The sequence below is a fragment of the Dryobates pubescens genome, chromosome 13, assembly GCF_014839835.1.
Source record: "Dryobates pubescens isolate bDryPub1 chromosome 13, bDryPub1.pri, whole genome shotgun sequence".
Taxonomy (NCBI): Eukaryota; Metazoa; Chordata; class Aves; order Piciformes; family Picidae; genus Dryobates; species Dryobates pubescens.
The window spans coordinates 20228155-20244331 of NC_071624.1; the positions used below are offsets into that span (position 1 = coordinate 20228155).

General features: G+C 58.9%; 1 protein-coding gene across 1 annotated transcript in view; it reads left to right on the plus strand.

Moving 5' to 3' along the window:
- CAMKK1 (calcium/calmodulin dependent protein kinase kinase 1) overlaps positions 1 to 16177 on the plus strand; it is an 85915-nt gene that overhangs the window by 21034 nt on the left and 48704 nt on the right. The window lies entirely within an intron of this gene.

A 16177-nucleotide genomic window follows, 5' to 3' on the forward strand; every position in this document is an offset into this window, starting at 1 on the left:
TCTGTGTGCCTCAGGAGGGATCTGTGAGCAGGTGGTGATGGGGTCTGGGTTTGCTTACTGCTGCAGATTATTTGCCAGATAATTTTTCTGACTAATCCTTTGGGCTGCAGACTGAAAGCCTGGGGCCAGGCTGCTGGTGAAACCACTTGTGTCTGCCAGTGGAGCAGTCTACTCCTGTGCCTGCTCACTCATGGCACTGCCAGCAGGAGACCTCTCCCTGGGTGGAAGATGCCCTCTGCTCCACAGGAGAGGGGCAGCTCCTGAAGCAGGACCTTGGTGGGGCAGGAGGGGAAGTGACATCTCCAGGCCTGGCTGGGGGTTTACTTTGTTGTACAGCATGGTAGAGAATCAGAGAATGGCTGGAGCTGGAAGGTACCCTGAAGATCATCCAGCTCCCACCCCCTGCCACGGGCAGGGACACCTCCCACCAGCACAGGCTGCTCAAGGCCTCGTCCAGCCTGGCCTTCAACACCTCCAGGGATGAGGCATCCACAGATTCCCTGGACAGCCCTCCCCACCCTCACAGTTAAGGAGTCACCATCTCTGGGGGTGTTTAGGAAGAGCCTGGATGAGGCACTTGGTGCCATGGTTTAGTTGATTAGATGGTGCTGGGTGAGAGGTTGGACTTGATGATCTCAAAGGCCTTTTCCAATCTGGGCTATGCTATGCTGTGCTATGCTATGCTATTCTATTCTTCCTAAAGCCAGCCTAAATCTGCCCTGCTTTTGTATGGCTACAGAATCAGAACTGACCTTCCACCATCCTGGGCTCACTTGAGGTTCTGTTGCTGTTCCCTGTGGCATGGGAAGAGGCAGTGCCCACCCCGAGGCTGTGGGCTGTGCCTGCCGGTGATGCTGCGTGGCTGGCCCGGTGCAGAGCAGCAGGCAGGTGGTTTGCTCTGTGTAGCTGGGCAGGACAGTGGCAGCAGTGCTGTCAAGGGGACCCTGCAGCCACCTGCACAGCTCTCCCTCCACTGGATCATAGAATGGTGAGGTTGGAAGGGACCTCCAGGGATCACCCAGCCCAACCCCTGCTCCAGCAGGGCACCCACAGCAGCTTGCCCAGGAGCACAACGGCCAGGGCAGGTTGGAAGCTCTCCACACAAGGACACTCCACAACCTCTCTGGGCAGCCTGCTCCAGGCCTCCAGCACCCTCACACCAAACAACTTTCTCCTTGTGTCTAGGTGGAACCTGCTGGGTTCCAGTCTGTGCCCTCTGCCCCTTGTGCTGTCCCTGGGCACCACTGAGCAGAACCTGGCCCCAGCCTCTTGCCCCCCCCCCCCCCCCCCCCGAGGCTGCTGTGATTCTTGTCTCCCCATCTTCTGTCACCCCTCCTTTGGAAACAGCAGTGTTGCCTGGCTGTCTCTGGGGAGCTGTCTCTGCTAACTGCTTGCCTGCTTTATTCTGGTAGTCCAACATTACTGCATTTCCATCCCAGCCAAACAATCTGCTGCAGGAGTTTAATATAAACCCAGCCCTGGTGACTCACATCCACGGCTGCCAGCAGCACCAAGGCAGGCAGCTGGAGGAGTGAGGAGGGGACCCTTGCTGGCTTTCTTTTTGGGACTATCTGTCTGCCTGAAATCTCCCTGACACCTCAGAGCTGAGGGATCTGCCAGGGCCCTGCCATCAGGGGTTTGTTGTGGGACTCTCACAGGGCATGGGTGCTGCCATCACTGCTCTTGGCACGGCTTGGTGGCCTCCTGGTGTGTTAACTGCTGCTGTGTGTGGGGCTGGAGAGGGAAGGTGGCAGTGAGCTGCAGCCTGTGGTGAACTTAATTTTGGATTCAAATATGGTTATTGCATTCAAACTACTCCACAGCTAGTGTTCATAAGGTTAAGTTCACCGAGCGAGTTGTTCGTCATTGGGATGTGCTGCCCAGGGAGGTGGTGGAGTCCCCATCCCTGGAGGTGTTCAGGAGGGGATTGGTGCCATGGTCTAGTCGTGAGGTCTGTGGAGACAGGTTGGACTTGATGATCCTCGAGGTCTCTCCCAACCTTAGTTGTACTGTGATACTGTGATACTGTGATCTGCTGCTTGCTGAAAGCCCCAGAGCCCTGCCTGGTGCCAGAGCTGCCTGGTGCAGGTGAGCAGTGCAGCTCAGCCCAGGGGATGCTGCTGTGTGCCCGAGCACAGCTGAGAGCCCATTCCTGGAGGGCTTTTAAAGGCACAGAGACGTGGTGCTGAGAGCCAAGGTTTAGCAGCAGCCTTGGCAGAGTCAGAGAAGGGTTGGACTCCATGATCCTGAAGGGCTGTCCCAGCCAAAATGATTCTGTGGTCCTCCTGGGATCTGGTGAGCTGTGTGGGGGCCTTTGGGCCAGAAGAAGCCTGAGCCCAGCCAGGGGAGCGCTGGCCCTGTGCAGTCACAGCAAGGCCTCCCTGCCCAGGCTGGCTGAGCAGGGCCTGTCCCTTGGGCACAGCAGCAGGGAGGTCTGTCAGGCCAGCTGACAGCAGGGGGGTCCCGAGGGCTGATGTGGAACCTGCTGCTTCAGGTCCTGGCCTTTTGGGATCCCCACAGCTGTAAGAGTGCAGCAAAGCTCCAGAGCAGCTCTGCCATGGGCAGCCTGGACCTGCCTGCTCGGGAGGCTCTGACTCCTCTGTGGTGGTGGTGAGGCTGCAATGGAGTCAAACAAAATGAGTCTCCGGTTTGACTTGGGACTGGGGGCAGGGCCTTGGGGGCGTCAGGTGGTGACAAACTCCCCAGGAGCCAGCACTGGTCCCTGGCAGCCCAGAGCCAGCTGAGTGCTGAGCTGCATCCAGAGCAGGGAGAGCAGCAGCACAGGGAGGGGATTCTGCCCCTCTGCTCTGCTCAGACCCCACCTGAAGGCTGTGGCTCTCCCCTCCCTGGAGGTGTCCAAGGCCAGGCTGGATGAGACCCTGAGCGACCTGTGCTGGTGGGAGGTGTCCCTGCCCATGGCAGAGGTTGGAACTGGCTGAGCTTTAAGGTCCCTTCCAACCCATTCTGTGCTTCCATGGTTTGTGGTGGTGCTGATGAAGCTCCTGAGCCAGGGACAGCAGGGAGGAGGAGCTGGGTTTGTGCTGCTGTCTGTGGCAGGGGCCCAGCCAGCTCCCTGCTGCAGCTTGCTCCCTTGAGTTCTTGTCTGTAGAGTGCAAAGGAGGTGCTGGCTGCTGAGCCCCAGCACAGCACTCACTTGGGGAGTGCCAAATGCTGGGAAACTGCTCAGCCTTCAGCCTCATTTCTCCTCTCTCCCCTCCCTTTGTGATAGCCAGGGAGGGGCGAGAGCCCAGCACTGTCCTGCTCCTCGGGACCTTCAGGCCTTCTTCCAGCCCTCCTCTCTGATGCTCTTGGTTCAGCTCCTTGGCATTGCTGTTCCAACAGCTTCCTGGGGCCACAGCAGCCGTGTGGACAGGGTGCAGGCAGCGGGCACTTGGCCAGCTGGTGCCAGGAGCCAGCAGAGCCTCCTGTGCTGGAGCAGAGCAGGCAGCGCAGGGCAGGAGTCACTTCCCCGTGGGGGCCCAGGGCTGTGCAAAGCTTTCCAGCCCCACCCCAGCCTGCTGTCTCCATGAGCAAGAGGGAGGATAGGAATTTCCTTCTGCTCTGCAGAAGAGTTTGGGAAGCAGTCCCACACTTCAGTGTTTGTCCTTGGCAGTAATGAAGAGCCCAGGATGGAGCAGGCAGGGAGTGAGGAATCAAACCTCAGAGCCTGAGGGAACAGCAGAGCACAAGATCCAGATTTGAAAAGGTGATTCCTTCCCCTCCCTGGGAAGCTCAGACTGCCCTGAGAGACTGGATGCTCAGCTGGGGCCTGTCTCCTTTGAAACCTTCAGGGTGGCTGCTCCCAGAGCTTCCTTCAGCACTGCCCAGGGCTTGCAGTGCTTACCAGAGTCTGACTCAGCTCTGGGCTGGAGCTGGGAGCAGAGGTCCAGCGGTTGCCCTGTGCAGTTCTCAGCAGCTCTCTGCAGCCCCTGTTTGGCCTTGGCAGCCAGGTGTCCCTGGGGGCAGCTGCTGTGCCCATCAGCAGGCACAGTCATGGATTCACAGAAGGGCTCAGTTTGGAAGGGACCTTAAAGACCACCAAGCCCCTGCTAGGGGCAGGGACCCCTCCCACCAGCACAGGTTGCTCAAGGCCTCATCCAGCCTGGCCCTGAACACCTCCAGGGAGGGCACAATCCACAGCCTCCCTGGGTAAAGACTTGCTGCCAGCCTTTGAGAATCTTCCTGCTCCCTTCTGTGGTCTGGAGCCTGAGCTGCTGGTGGCTTGTGGTGCTCCTCAAGCAGAGCTGCCTGCCCCAGCCACCACCAGCCCCTGCCGGCTGCACCCCGCGCCCCGTGCCTGCTGGAGGTGGCCCCGGAGGGAATCCTGCAGGCAGTGTCTCCCTTCTCAGCCCCTGTGGTGAGATAAAGCCTTTAGTGAACTAAATGTGGCAGCAGTTAATCCCTTGGGAGCAGTCACCTGGGCCCTGCACGGCCAGGGGAGGCTTTGCTGCTCCGACCAGCAGCAGGACATTAAGTCGCTTTGCCCTGGAAATGGAAGTTCCTCTCCAGGAGAGCTTAGGGGACTGGGTCCCAGCTGGAATGCTGAGGTAGGTTCGATGTGCACCTTCCTTTTAAACAGGCAGCTGGAAGCCCTCTTCAGCCCTGGAGGGGTGGGTGTGTGGCTGTGTCCTGTGCCGTGGCAGGGAGGGCACTCGGTGTGGGAGCAGAGGCTGCCGCAGGAGCAGGGTGACCCAGGGACTGTCCCTGGGGGGGCAGCAATGCTGAGCAGCTTCTGGCCACAGAGCCTGTGCTGGGGGGTCCTGCCGGGGGGCAGGGCTCAGTGTTGGAAGTTAACCCCTCCCAGGCTGGCCAGCTCCCAGCTGAAGGGCTGAGGCTCGTTTAAGCCTTGCCAAGAGCCAGCTGACACTGACCCCTTCCAGCCCCACCTTGAGCAAATGCTGCAGGCTGCAGAACCTTCCAGCTGCTGTGACACCTCCACCTTGCTGCCTGGGGGACATCCACACTGGCTCCTTAGCAGTTTTTTAACACACTTGGTTTCAGAAGCCTGAACTAGAAATTCCACCTTAAAGGCAAAGCTCTCCTGCTGCAGCCAGGGCTGCTCTGGGCTGTGGTTTGGGGCCAGGCTGTTACCTTGGTGCTGATTTCCATCAGGCTCTGTGCCCAAGCTCTGCCCTGGCAGGAGGGCAGCCTAACCAGCATGTGATGCTTGCTGATGAAGGCTGTGGAGCAGCAGCCAGGCAGAGATGCAATCAAGTGTATAGAACCACAGAATGGGTTGGGTTGGAAGGGACCTCAAAGCTCATCCAGTTCTGAGCCCCTGCCACCAGCCCAGGTTGCTCAAGGCCTCATCCAGCCTGGATTTGAACACTTCCAGGGGTGAGCTGTCCACAGCCTCCTGGGCAACCTGTGCCAGAGTCTCCCTAGCCTCACTGCCATGAAATTCTTCCTCATCTCCAGTCTCCATCTCTCCCTTCCCAGCTCAAAGCCATTGTCCCTTGGCCTGGCACCCCCAGCCCTTGTCCAAAGTCCCTCCCCAGCTTTCTTGTAGAATTGGTCTACCAAATAATCTAAGATTGAGAAAGGATTAAACCCTTGTACTGAGTATTTAATGTTCAGAGCAGGTTTGAGTGCTCAGATGCTCCCCAGTCCTGTGGCCTTTCAGCTGTCTCTCTCCTGCTGAACTGTGTTCAGGAGCTGGCACAGGGCTGGCTCTGGAGGGGACAGGCACAGCTGGCAGTGCTCAAAGTGCTTTGCTGGGTAGGTGTTTATGGGAGACATGCAGGAAATGAGCAGGCACTTGCAAGTCTATCTATTATTTATTGCTATAGCTGATTAATTGCCACTGAAGCTTTTTGCCTGGTGCTGTGGCTCTGCCTGCTCCTCACCAAGGGATGCTGCAGCCATGCAGGTGCTGGCAGTGGCCACAGCTGCACGCTGCAGGAGGTGGAAGTTCCACAGCTGACCTCTGGAAGCTGGGAGCCTGAGCAGTGGAAGGTGAGAGTGTGGCAGCTGCTGCAGGCACTGGTGGAAGGGAGAGGACTGGTGAGACACAGGGTGAAGGCTCAGCCATGGAATCACAGAGCTGCTTGGAGACCACCAAGTCCAAGCACTCCCCCAGAGCTCACAGTGCCAGCACTGCCATGAGCCACAGCCCTCAGCACCACATCCAGGCAGCTTTTGCACTTCTCCAGGGATGGGGACTCCAGCACCTGCCTGGGCAGCCTGGGCCAGTGCCTGAGAAACCTTTCTGGGAAGGAGTTTTTCCTAACAGCCAACCTGAACCCCCCCTGGCACAGCTTGAGGCCACTGCCTCTCCTGCCACTTGTTGCCAGCCCTCCCAGCATCAGGATGAGGAGCTGCTGGCCCCGTCCTGGGGAGAAGCAGCAGGCTGGGGTTAGTGTCTGACTGTGGTGAAGGGGTGGCAGTCAGCACTGGGATACCAGCAGGGACTTGGCCTTCCTTCCTCCAGGGCTGGGGGTGCTGCTCTGGCTGGCTGGAGAGCAGGGCACAAGAGAGGAGCTGGCTCCTGCCTGTCCCAGCTCTGCAGCTGCTTCTGAATCCGTGGCTCACAGTGCAGGCTGTGCAGCACCTCACTGGCTCCACCTCCTCCCTGGAGCCACGGTTAGGTGTTGCTAGGTGCAAGCCCATGCCCCACCTGCCCAGGAGGAAGAGCTCTGTACCCATGTGAAGCCCTCTGAAGCACTGGGGGGCAAGCAGGGATCCCATCCAGCAGGGCTTCCCTGAGCCACAGGAGCTCTTAAGCATCTGCTGAGCTTTGAGGAGATCCCAGCCAACAAGGTACTGCTGAGGTAGTTGTGTAGCTTTGATCTGCACATCTGGAAGAATGAGAGGATCCAGTCCAGTGGAAGGGGGGGTGGGACTGCCCCAGCTGATGCTCAGCTGCAGTGGGAAGAATGTCCTTCCCTTGCTGTGGGTGGTGGCAATGGAGGTGACTGCTGGGCTCTGGGGAGGCCTCACCTGGGCTGCTTGTCCAGCTCTGAGGCCCCCAGCACAATAAGGACATGAACTTGATGGGGAGAGTCCAGAGGAGGGCCACAGAGGTGCTGGAGCACCTCCATGGGGGCAGGCTGGCAGAGCTGGGGCTGTTCAGCCTGCAGAAGAGAAGGCTCCAGGGAGACCTCAGAGCAGCCTCCCAGTACCTGAATGGGGTCTACAGGAAGGCTGAGGAGGGACTGTTCCCAAGGGGCTGTGGGGATAGGATGAGGGACAGTGGTTTGGAACTGGAGTCCCAACTCCATTAGGAGGAAGCTCTGCACAGGGAGGCTGGGGAGACACTGGAGCAGGCTGTCCAGGGAGGTGGTGGAGGCCCCATCCCTGCAGACATTCGAGGTCAGAGCTGCTGTGGCCCTGGGCAGTTGGAGGTGTCCCTGCTGCCTGCAGGGGGCTGCCAAGCCTGCCCTGCAGGGTCCCTCCCAAGGCAGTGCAGGCTGTGAAGGTGTGGGGAGGCAGCAGCTCAGCACTGCCCAGCGCAGCAGAAGGAGTCTGCAGAGTGCTGCTGCATCAAATGTCTGCTGTGGGGGCTGAGCAGGAGGGGGCCTGGGGAGGAGTGGAGGAGTGATGAGAGAGGTGTAGGAAATGCTTTTTGTGGCAGCTGCCTCAGGGGGGGCAGTGCTGGCTGTGCCTCTGACTCAGGCAGCGTTGGGCACTGCGTGACTGATGCCCACGAGGGGGGCAGGCTGCTGCTGCCTGGCAGCTCTGCTGCCTGCTCTCCTTTTACCTCTCAGCACTCCCATGGAGAATGCTCTCTCTGGATGCCATCAGCCCATGGCAGCCCAAAAAGGCCAGTGGTGTCCTGGGGTGCCAGCAGGTCGTGGAAGGTTCTCCACCCTCTGCTCTGTCCTAGTCAGGTCACATCTGGAGTCCTGGGTCCAGTTCTGGGCTCCCCAGTAAAAGAGAGACACTGATGAAGATGTTGAAGAGGACTGGACCCAGTCCTGACCCCTGGGGCACACCATGAGCTCCAGGCCTCCAGCTGGACCCTGCTCTGCAGACCAGAGCCCTCGGAGCTCTATCCTCCAGCCAGTTCTCAGCCCAGCTCTCTGTCCCCTTGTCTAGCTCATGGGTGCTGAGCTGTTGCTATGGGAGAGTGTCCAAAGCCTTGCTGCAGTCAAGGCAGAGCCCCTGCCATGCTCTCCCCTCCTCCATCCAGCCAGGCACAGCAGCACAGGTGGCTGTCAGGTTGGTCAGGCACGGTTTGCCCTCTCTTAATCCATGCTCACTGCTCCTAATGAGAGATGACCTCCAGAAGGAGCTGCTCCAGCACCCTGCCAGGGATGGAGGTGAGGCAGACCTGGCTGAGGGTCCCTGGCCTTGCTTATGGTTCAGAGTGTGGGGATGGAGATGTTGTCAGACAGGGTCAGAGACAGATCCTGACTCAAAGCTTGGTGTCTAAAGGTCAGGAGAGGAGGGTGTGGAAGCAGACCACCAAAGCTCTCGTGGGCTCTGGCTGCAGAGGACAGCAGCAGCCCTGGGGAGCAAGGTGTTGCAGGTGAAGATGCAGCAGGGTTTAAAGGCTGCATGGCACAAAGAGCTGGAGCCACCAGGGCACACAACATGTGCTGGGAGAAACCTTCCTCTCTGCATTCCTGCTCCCCTTGAGCCTGCTCCCCAGGCTGAGTGCTTGGAGTGAAAATGGCAGTGGGGAGTGTTTGCAGGAGGGAGGGACTGCAGGCAGCTCAGGCTGTGTGGGACCAGGCTGGCAGTGAGGCTGCCTTGGCCACAGCTGGCCCTGCTCCATGCTCTGGTGGCCACACACAGCTCTGTCCCTGGGGAGCTCACTTGTTACTGACTGACTGGTGGGGGGTGGGAAGGAGGCTCCTGAGGGTGAGACATCCATGTGAGCTCTGTCACCCACCTGGTTGTGCTCTGGTGGAGCAGAGGGTGGATGAGGTCTCCAGCTGGAGCAGGGGGACCTCCTCAGCCTGAAAGCAGGGCCTTGGCATGGGAGGGTCTTTGTGAAGTGTTTTCTTCTGGGTGTTTTCCTGCTGCCTCCTTGCTCCCCACAGCCCCCTTGGAATTCAGCTGCCAGGAGGGGAGCTGCACTGCCACGCTGCTGCTTACCCTGGGGCCAGGCCTGCCTTGCTCATGAGGGTGAGACCATCCTCAGGCCTCTGCAGTGGGCTCCCAGAGACAGGGATGCAGGTCAGCAGTCAGCTCCTTGCTGCCTGCCTCTCTCTCCCCAAGGACCAGCTCCTTGTCTGGTGGAAGGATCTGCAGCCACTGGGTTTGCTTTGCACCAGGGCCTGAGCAGTGAGCTCCAAGTGCCATGGGGACAGTGCTCTGTAAGCCTCAGAGCCAGTCCATGCCCTGTGTGTGCCAGCAGAGCTGGAGGGGGGTGGTGAGAGCTTGCTGCCTCATCAGTGCCTGGGAGTGGCTTGGACAGACAGACATGGAGTGGTGGTCCTGGCAGGGAGCAGACAGATCTCATGCTGGGTAATGCAGCAGGAGGGCTGGTGGTGACTACCCTGTCCTGAAGGATGCCTTCAGTGTGGGAGAGCAGCTGTGTTGGCATCAGGGAGAAGTGGATCCATGGTGCACAGCAGCTCCACGCTTTGTGAAGGCTCTTGGGTTGTCCTCCCACCTGCAGATTATATTCATGCATCCAATCCAATCACCATGGGGAGACAGAACTGCTGCTGGTGAGCTGTGCTGCCAGCCCAGAACCAGCCCTGACCTGGGCTGATCCCCAGCAGTGTGGGCAGCAGGGGCAGGGAGGGAATTCTGCTCCTCTGCTGTGCTCTGCTGAGACCTCCCTGCAGTGCTGGGGCAGCTCTGGAGCCCTCAGCACAGACAGGGACCTGGGGGAGCAGGGCCAGAGGAGGCCACAGCAGTGCTGGAAGCCCTCTGCTGTGAGGCCAGGCTGAGAGAGTTGGGGTTGTTCAGCCCTGAGAAGAGAAGGCTCCAGGGAGAGCTTCTGGTGGCCTTGCAGTGCCTCAAGGGGAGATCAGAAAGCTGGGGACAGAGTTTTTCTCAGGGTCTGTGGTGCCAGCCCAGGGGGGGATGGTTTGAACTGAGAGAGGGAGATTGAGAGTGGAGAGAAGGAGAAATGGTTGACCCTGAGACTGGGGAGAGCCTGGCCCAGGCTGCCCAGAGAGCTGCCCCATGGCTGGCAGCAGTGCAGCTCAGGTTGTTTGGGGCTGTGAGCAACCTGCTGTGGTTGGGGATGTCCCTGCTGGCTGCAGGGGGTTGGGCTGGATGGCCTTGGAAGGTCCCTTCCCACCCAGCCCAGGCTGGGATTCCAAAGGCTATCTGCTGGGGTCAGAAGGATTTATGGGAATTCCACCTGCTCCTCACTCTGTTTCCTGCCTCTGGCTCTATCCCAGGGGATGTGTCTGTTGTGGGGTGCCTGTGTTCCTCCACAATGGAGCTGTTGAGCTACCAGAAGTGGTTTCACTTGGTGCTTCAGCAGCTTCCTACAAGAGCTTCTGCTTGAGTAGCAGCAGGAGGCAGCAGGAGTTGGGCTGCAGGCCTGGCACCTGCCCGTGCAGCCCCAGGGGGCACTGCCCAGCCCTGCTGCCAGGGGCTGCTGTGTACTGCAGGGGTGCAGAGCTGCATGAGACTGCTGCCAGCAGCTTGAGCATGCTTGACCTGTAGAATCATAGAACTGTTTGGGCTGGAGGAGCCCTCTGAAATCATCCAGTCTGAACACTGACCCAGCACCACCCCCAGCACCACCCCCAAACCCTGGCCCCAGCTGTCATGGCCACAGGTTTCTTGAACACCTCCAGGCTTGGGGACTCCACCACCTCCCTGGGCAGCCTCTGACAGTCCCTGACCACTCTTGCAGCAAAGAAGTTTTTCCTCATCCCCAACCTAAGCCTCCCCTGGCACCATTTCAGGCCAGTTCCTCTCCTTCTATCACCTGAGCCTAGGGAGCAGAGCCCAGCCCCCACCTGGCTCCAGCCTCCTCTCAGGGAGCTGCAGAGAGCAAGGAGGTCTCCCTCAGCCTCCTCTTCTCCAGGCTGAGCACCCCCAGCTCCCTCAGCTGCTCCTCCCCAGCCCTGTTCTCCAGACCCTTCCCCAGCTCTGTTGCCCTTTTCTGGCCCTGCTTCAGCCCTCAAGTGTCCTTCCTGGAGTGAGGAGCCCAGAACTGAACCCAGGATCTGAGGTATGGCCTCCCCAGTGCTGAGGCCAGGGGGGCAATCCCTTCCTTGCTCCTGTTGCCCTCACCATTGCTGCTCCAGGCCAGGCTGCTGGTGGCCTTCTTGGCCACCTGGGCACCCCCTGGCTCATCTTCAGCTACTGTTGACCCAAATGTCAGCTGCCAGCTCCTTTCTTTCAGCACAGGGCTTCCCAGCAGTGCTCTTTTGCAGCAGGATCAGATCAGCAGCACCTGCCCTGGTGCTGGGAGCCCCTTGCTGCCCTTGGGCTGCTGGTACAGTCACCTCATGGACATACTGTTTGTCCATGAGATGGTTTGGATCTGGTGCTGGCTGGAGTGAGGCTTGCAGAGGCACTGTGCTCACTCATCAGATGAGTCAGGCTTAGTCACCCTGGCAATCAGTGCTGCTCTCCTTGGGTGCTTCCAGCCTGGTAGGGCTGGTGCTGAGCTCAGTATTTCTGCCTCCCCCTTGCATTTAGGTTTTTTTCATTATAGGTTTGGTTTGGGTTTGGTTTTTTCAAGTATCTAAAGCCCAAGAGAAGAGCAAAGCAAGGTCTGTGGAAAGAATGCCTTGGGATCCTCTTCAGACAGAAGAGGGAAGAACTTACCTGGCAGGGATGTGCAGCCCAGGAGCTTAGCCTAAGCTCTACAGCACTGTGAGCTGAATTGCTTAGAGCTTTGTGGTCCCAGAACCCCAGATGTGGTGAGGCTGGAAGGGACCTCTGGAGCTCACCCAGTCCAACCCCTGCTCAGCTCCCCTCTGGGGCTGCTCTTCTGCAGGCTCTCAGCCCCAGGGCTCTCAGCCTTGGCTCCTCCCAGAGCTGCTCCAGGCCCCTCAGCAGCTTTGCAGCCTCCTCTGGACTCTCTCCAGAAGTTCTCTGTCTCTTGAAGTGGGGAGCCCAGAGCTGGACCCAGCAGTGCAGATGTGGCCTCCTTAGGGTCCCAGGATCACTGGGGTACAGCTCAGGTGCCCCAGGGTGACATTTCCCCACTGTGTTTCCAAGTGCAGCTACACCTCAAAGCTTGTCTTACCCCTTCAGTGCTGCCAAGCCTGTGCCATGCTCTGATGCTGAGCTCCTCATCAGCCTGGCACAGTGCTGCAGTGACCCAAGGGCAGAGCCTTCTTCTCCCCAGCAGCCTTTGCCCAGTGGCTCCCCAGATAATCTCCAGTCCTTGACCTTGGAAAGTGCAGCTTGGCTTAGGGAGCTAAAGCTGAAGGCTTCATCAGCCCAGGGCAGGCTGCCAGGCTGGAGAGCTCCAGGCTGCAGTGGGTTGTGTGTGCAGAGCTGGTCTGCCTGGCCCTGACTCCTGCTGCTGACCCCCCTGAGCCTCTTCCCTCTGTACAGAGCCTGCCTGCTGCCTCCTTTGGTGTTGTGCAGGCCAGCCAAGGCTGCTGGAGCTGTGAGGATTATCAGATGGGAGATACCATGTGGAAGCCCTGCAGAGGCTTTCAGTCCTCTTGTCTCTTCATCTTGCATTCACTGCCTCTTGTCTGGCCCTGTGCACTTCTCTGCTTTGCCTCTTGCCCTGGGGTGTGCAGCTTGGCAGAGCTGATGAAGACCTTCAGCCCAGGGACAATTAGGGGTTGGTGCTGGGATCATTTCTCTGCTTCAAATTCTTTGCTTGAGTCCCTGGGAGGAAGGAAGACCTGCTGTGCTCTGTGCCCTCGACTGGACCCCAGCCTCTCACTCCTGGAGCAGCTGGAAATGAAAGGCTTGGAAGTGCTAGGGAGATCTTCAGTGCAGCTGGCTCATAGATCTGAGCAGCTCAAGACAGCCCCTGGAATACCTTCAGAGAGCTCAGAGCCTTTCTGCTTAGTTGAGAGGAAGCTAAACCTCTAAGACTGATGTGTATGGATGGGAGCTGCTGCTGGGGGTCTGTGCTGGATGACCTCAGTGCTGACCTGAGCCTGGCAAAGGTGTCTGAGCTTGGACTGCTTTGCTGTGTCCTGCTCAGAGAGCCAGAGAGTGCTTTGGGTGGGAAGGGACCTCCAAAAGCCATCTAGTCCAACCCCCCTGCAGTCAGCAGGTGTCACTGCTGGGGTCTTGGTTCCCCTTCTCTTACACCTCCTTTTCTTTCTCTCCATGCCACATGAGCTGCTCCTGGCCCTGTCCTGCTCTGCAGCACAGCCACCCAAAGGCGCCGCAGCAATGGCAGTGCTTGGAAGCTGGTTTGATGTGAGGTCTGTTCCCATGGGACTAGAGGGGATTTGGGCATTGGGGAGGGTTAGACCTCACCCTTGCAGGCTGAGAAGCTCTTCATGTCCTCTTGATATCTTCATTTTGGTTTGCTCCTCTCTGCATCATCTCCTGAGGCAGTTTGGAGGTATCAGTGCAGGCTGCAGCAGCAGATGGCTCATCTCAGACTGAAATGGGAACCTGCCACTTGCCTCCCCCTGGTGCAGACATCCAAGGGGTCACTGCTGCAGGGAGCAGCCTAAATGCTACAGATACCTAATCCTGAGGGATTTCTTTTCCTCATGGATCATGAGAGACTTGACAGGAGCCAGCAATGGTCCCTGGCAGCCCAGAGCCAGCTGAGTGCTGAGCTGCAGGCAGAGCAGGGAGAGCAGCAGCACAGGGAGGGGATTCTGCCCCTCTGCTCTGCTCAGATCCCACCTGCAGCACTGCCTCCAGGTCAAACTATTGCCCCTCATCCTGTCACCACTTGATAAAAACTCCCTCCCCAGCTTTCCAGCTCATCCCTGGAAATGTCCAAGGCCAGGCTGGATGAGGCCTTGAGCAGCCTGGGCTGGTGGGAGGTGTCCCTGCCCATGGCAGGGGGCTGGAACTGGATGAGTTTTAAGGTCCCTTCCAAGCCACTCTGGTTCTGGTAAGTCTCTGGCTGCTGCCTTGCTTGTTAACATGTCACAAACACTCTGAACCTTTACACCTTCTGCCCTCTGACCTTCTCAGCTCCCCCTCACAGACTGCCCAAATGTCCCCTGCCCCAAGCTGTGCTCCCTGCCCCCACTGCCTCCTCTCCCAGGGGTCACACTGCCCCTCAGCAAGTGACAGCAGCCATGGCTTTGCTTCCTCTTCCACCACCACCTCCTCCTCAAGCTCAGTCTGTTCCCTGTGCTGCACAGATCCTGCACTGACCCCAGGAGGAGCCTCTGTGAGCTGGTGCTGTGCCAGTTCCAGCTGTACCAGGCTGCAGTGCTGCAGCTGGGGGCCAGGAGCTGCTGGTTCAGCTTCCCCTCAGCATGCTGCAAGCTGCACTTGGCCTTTTCAGAGCATCATTGAACCATCTTGGTTGGAAGAGACCTTTAAGATCATTGAGTCCAGCCATGAACCCAGCACTGCCAGGGCACCACTGGACCATGGCCTCAGCACCACAGCTCCACAGCACTGCAATCCCTGCAGGGCTGAGGACTCCAGCACTGCCCTGGGCAGCCTGGGCCAGGCCTGGACATCCCTCAAGGGGAAGAAAAATTTCCTAATTCCAGATCATCAGATGGAACCTCCTGGGGTCCAGGCTGTGCCCACTGCCCCTTGTGCTGTCCCTGGGCACCACTGAGCAGAGCCTGGCCCCAGCCTCTTGCCCCCCATAGCTCCTTTAGCTCTTGCTGAGCATTGCTCAGCTGCCCTCTGGGGCTGTTCTTCTGCAGGCTCTCAGCCCCAGGGCTCTCAGCCTTTGCTCCTCCCAGAGCTGCTCCAGGCCCCTCAGCAGCTTTCCTCATATTCCCAGCAGGTCCCCCCTCAGCTGTGCTGCTGCAGGAGGTTGTTCCTCCCCAGGGCCAGGACCCTGCCCTTGCCCTTGGTGAGCTCCATGAGGTTCCCTGTGCCCAGCTCTGCAGCCTGGCCAGGCCTGGCTGGATGGCAGCACAGCCTGAGGGCTGTCAGCCACTGCTCCCAGCCTGGGACCATCAGCAGCTGGCTGAGGCTGCACTCCAAGCCTTCACCCTGGTGTTGAACAGGACTGGACTCTGTGCTGTGTGCTTTCCCCACCACAGGCCTGGGTAAAATGTGCCCAGAGCTGCCCCCAGCCAGGTGCTGCTGTGCCAGGCTCCTGGCCCTCCAGCCCTGCCTGGGAGCTCTGCTGCTGTCTCTCTGCCTTGGGAGGATTTTGCACTCCTCAAAGTTTTCTGCTTAGAGGAATTTTCTTAAGCAGGAGCCTTTTCTTCACAGTGATTTTGGGTTGGTTATTGCTTATGTGTGCAGTTAATGTAATTGCCTCTGATTATGCAAATGGCTTTAATTGTGCCATTAGCACATGGAGGGTGGAAGAGGATGGAGCTGGGGAAGCTCCTGTGGGGATTCCTGAGCTCTGTGCACAGGGTCACAGCCTGCTCTGGCTGCAAGGGACCTTCAAAGGTCACCTGGTCCTTCCCTGCCACAGAAAGCTGTGGGCTGGTAGCCTGGAGATGAGTTCAGAGGTATTAGGGGCTGCTAATTGCTCTTAAAATTGCCTGCAAGGCCTTCATGGGGGAAGGGCTGGTACCTGCTTTGTACATGGTGGTACCAGGTACTGCCATGGCCCTGGACTCAGCACTGCTGAGCCACAACTTGAGTCCTAGGGTCAGTTCTGGGCCCCTCACTCCAAGAAGGACACTGAGGAGCTGGAGCAGGTCCAGAGAAGGGCAACAATGCTGGGGAAGGGTCTGGAGAACAGGGCTGGGGAGGAGCAGCTGAGGGAGCTGGGGGTGGTGAGCCTGGAGGAGGCTGGAGCTTGAGCCTAGGGAGCAGAGCCCAGCCCCCACCTGGCTCCAGCCTCCTCTCAGGGAGCTGCAGAGAGCAAGGAGGTCTCCCTCAGCCTCCTCTTCTCCAGGCTCAACACCCCCAGCTCCCTCAGCTGCTCCTCCCCAGCCCTGCTCTCCAGACCCTTCCCCAGATCTGTTGCCCTTCTCTGGCCCTGCTCCAGCTCCTCAGTGTCCTTCTGGGAGTGAGGGCCAATACCCAACCCCAGCAGCGCTGAGTGCAGGGGAGGTGTGCAGGGTCCGTGGCTCTGCTGTGATGTTGAGCGTGGCTGCACAGCAGAAGCTCTTGCACCTCATGAGCAGGAATTCCAGAGGTGGAGGCCTGACTGCAGCCTGGGCTGTGCCTCTCCCTGCTCTGCCAGCTCTGGCTGCCTGCTGGGCTGCTGGGAGGGAAG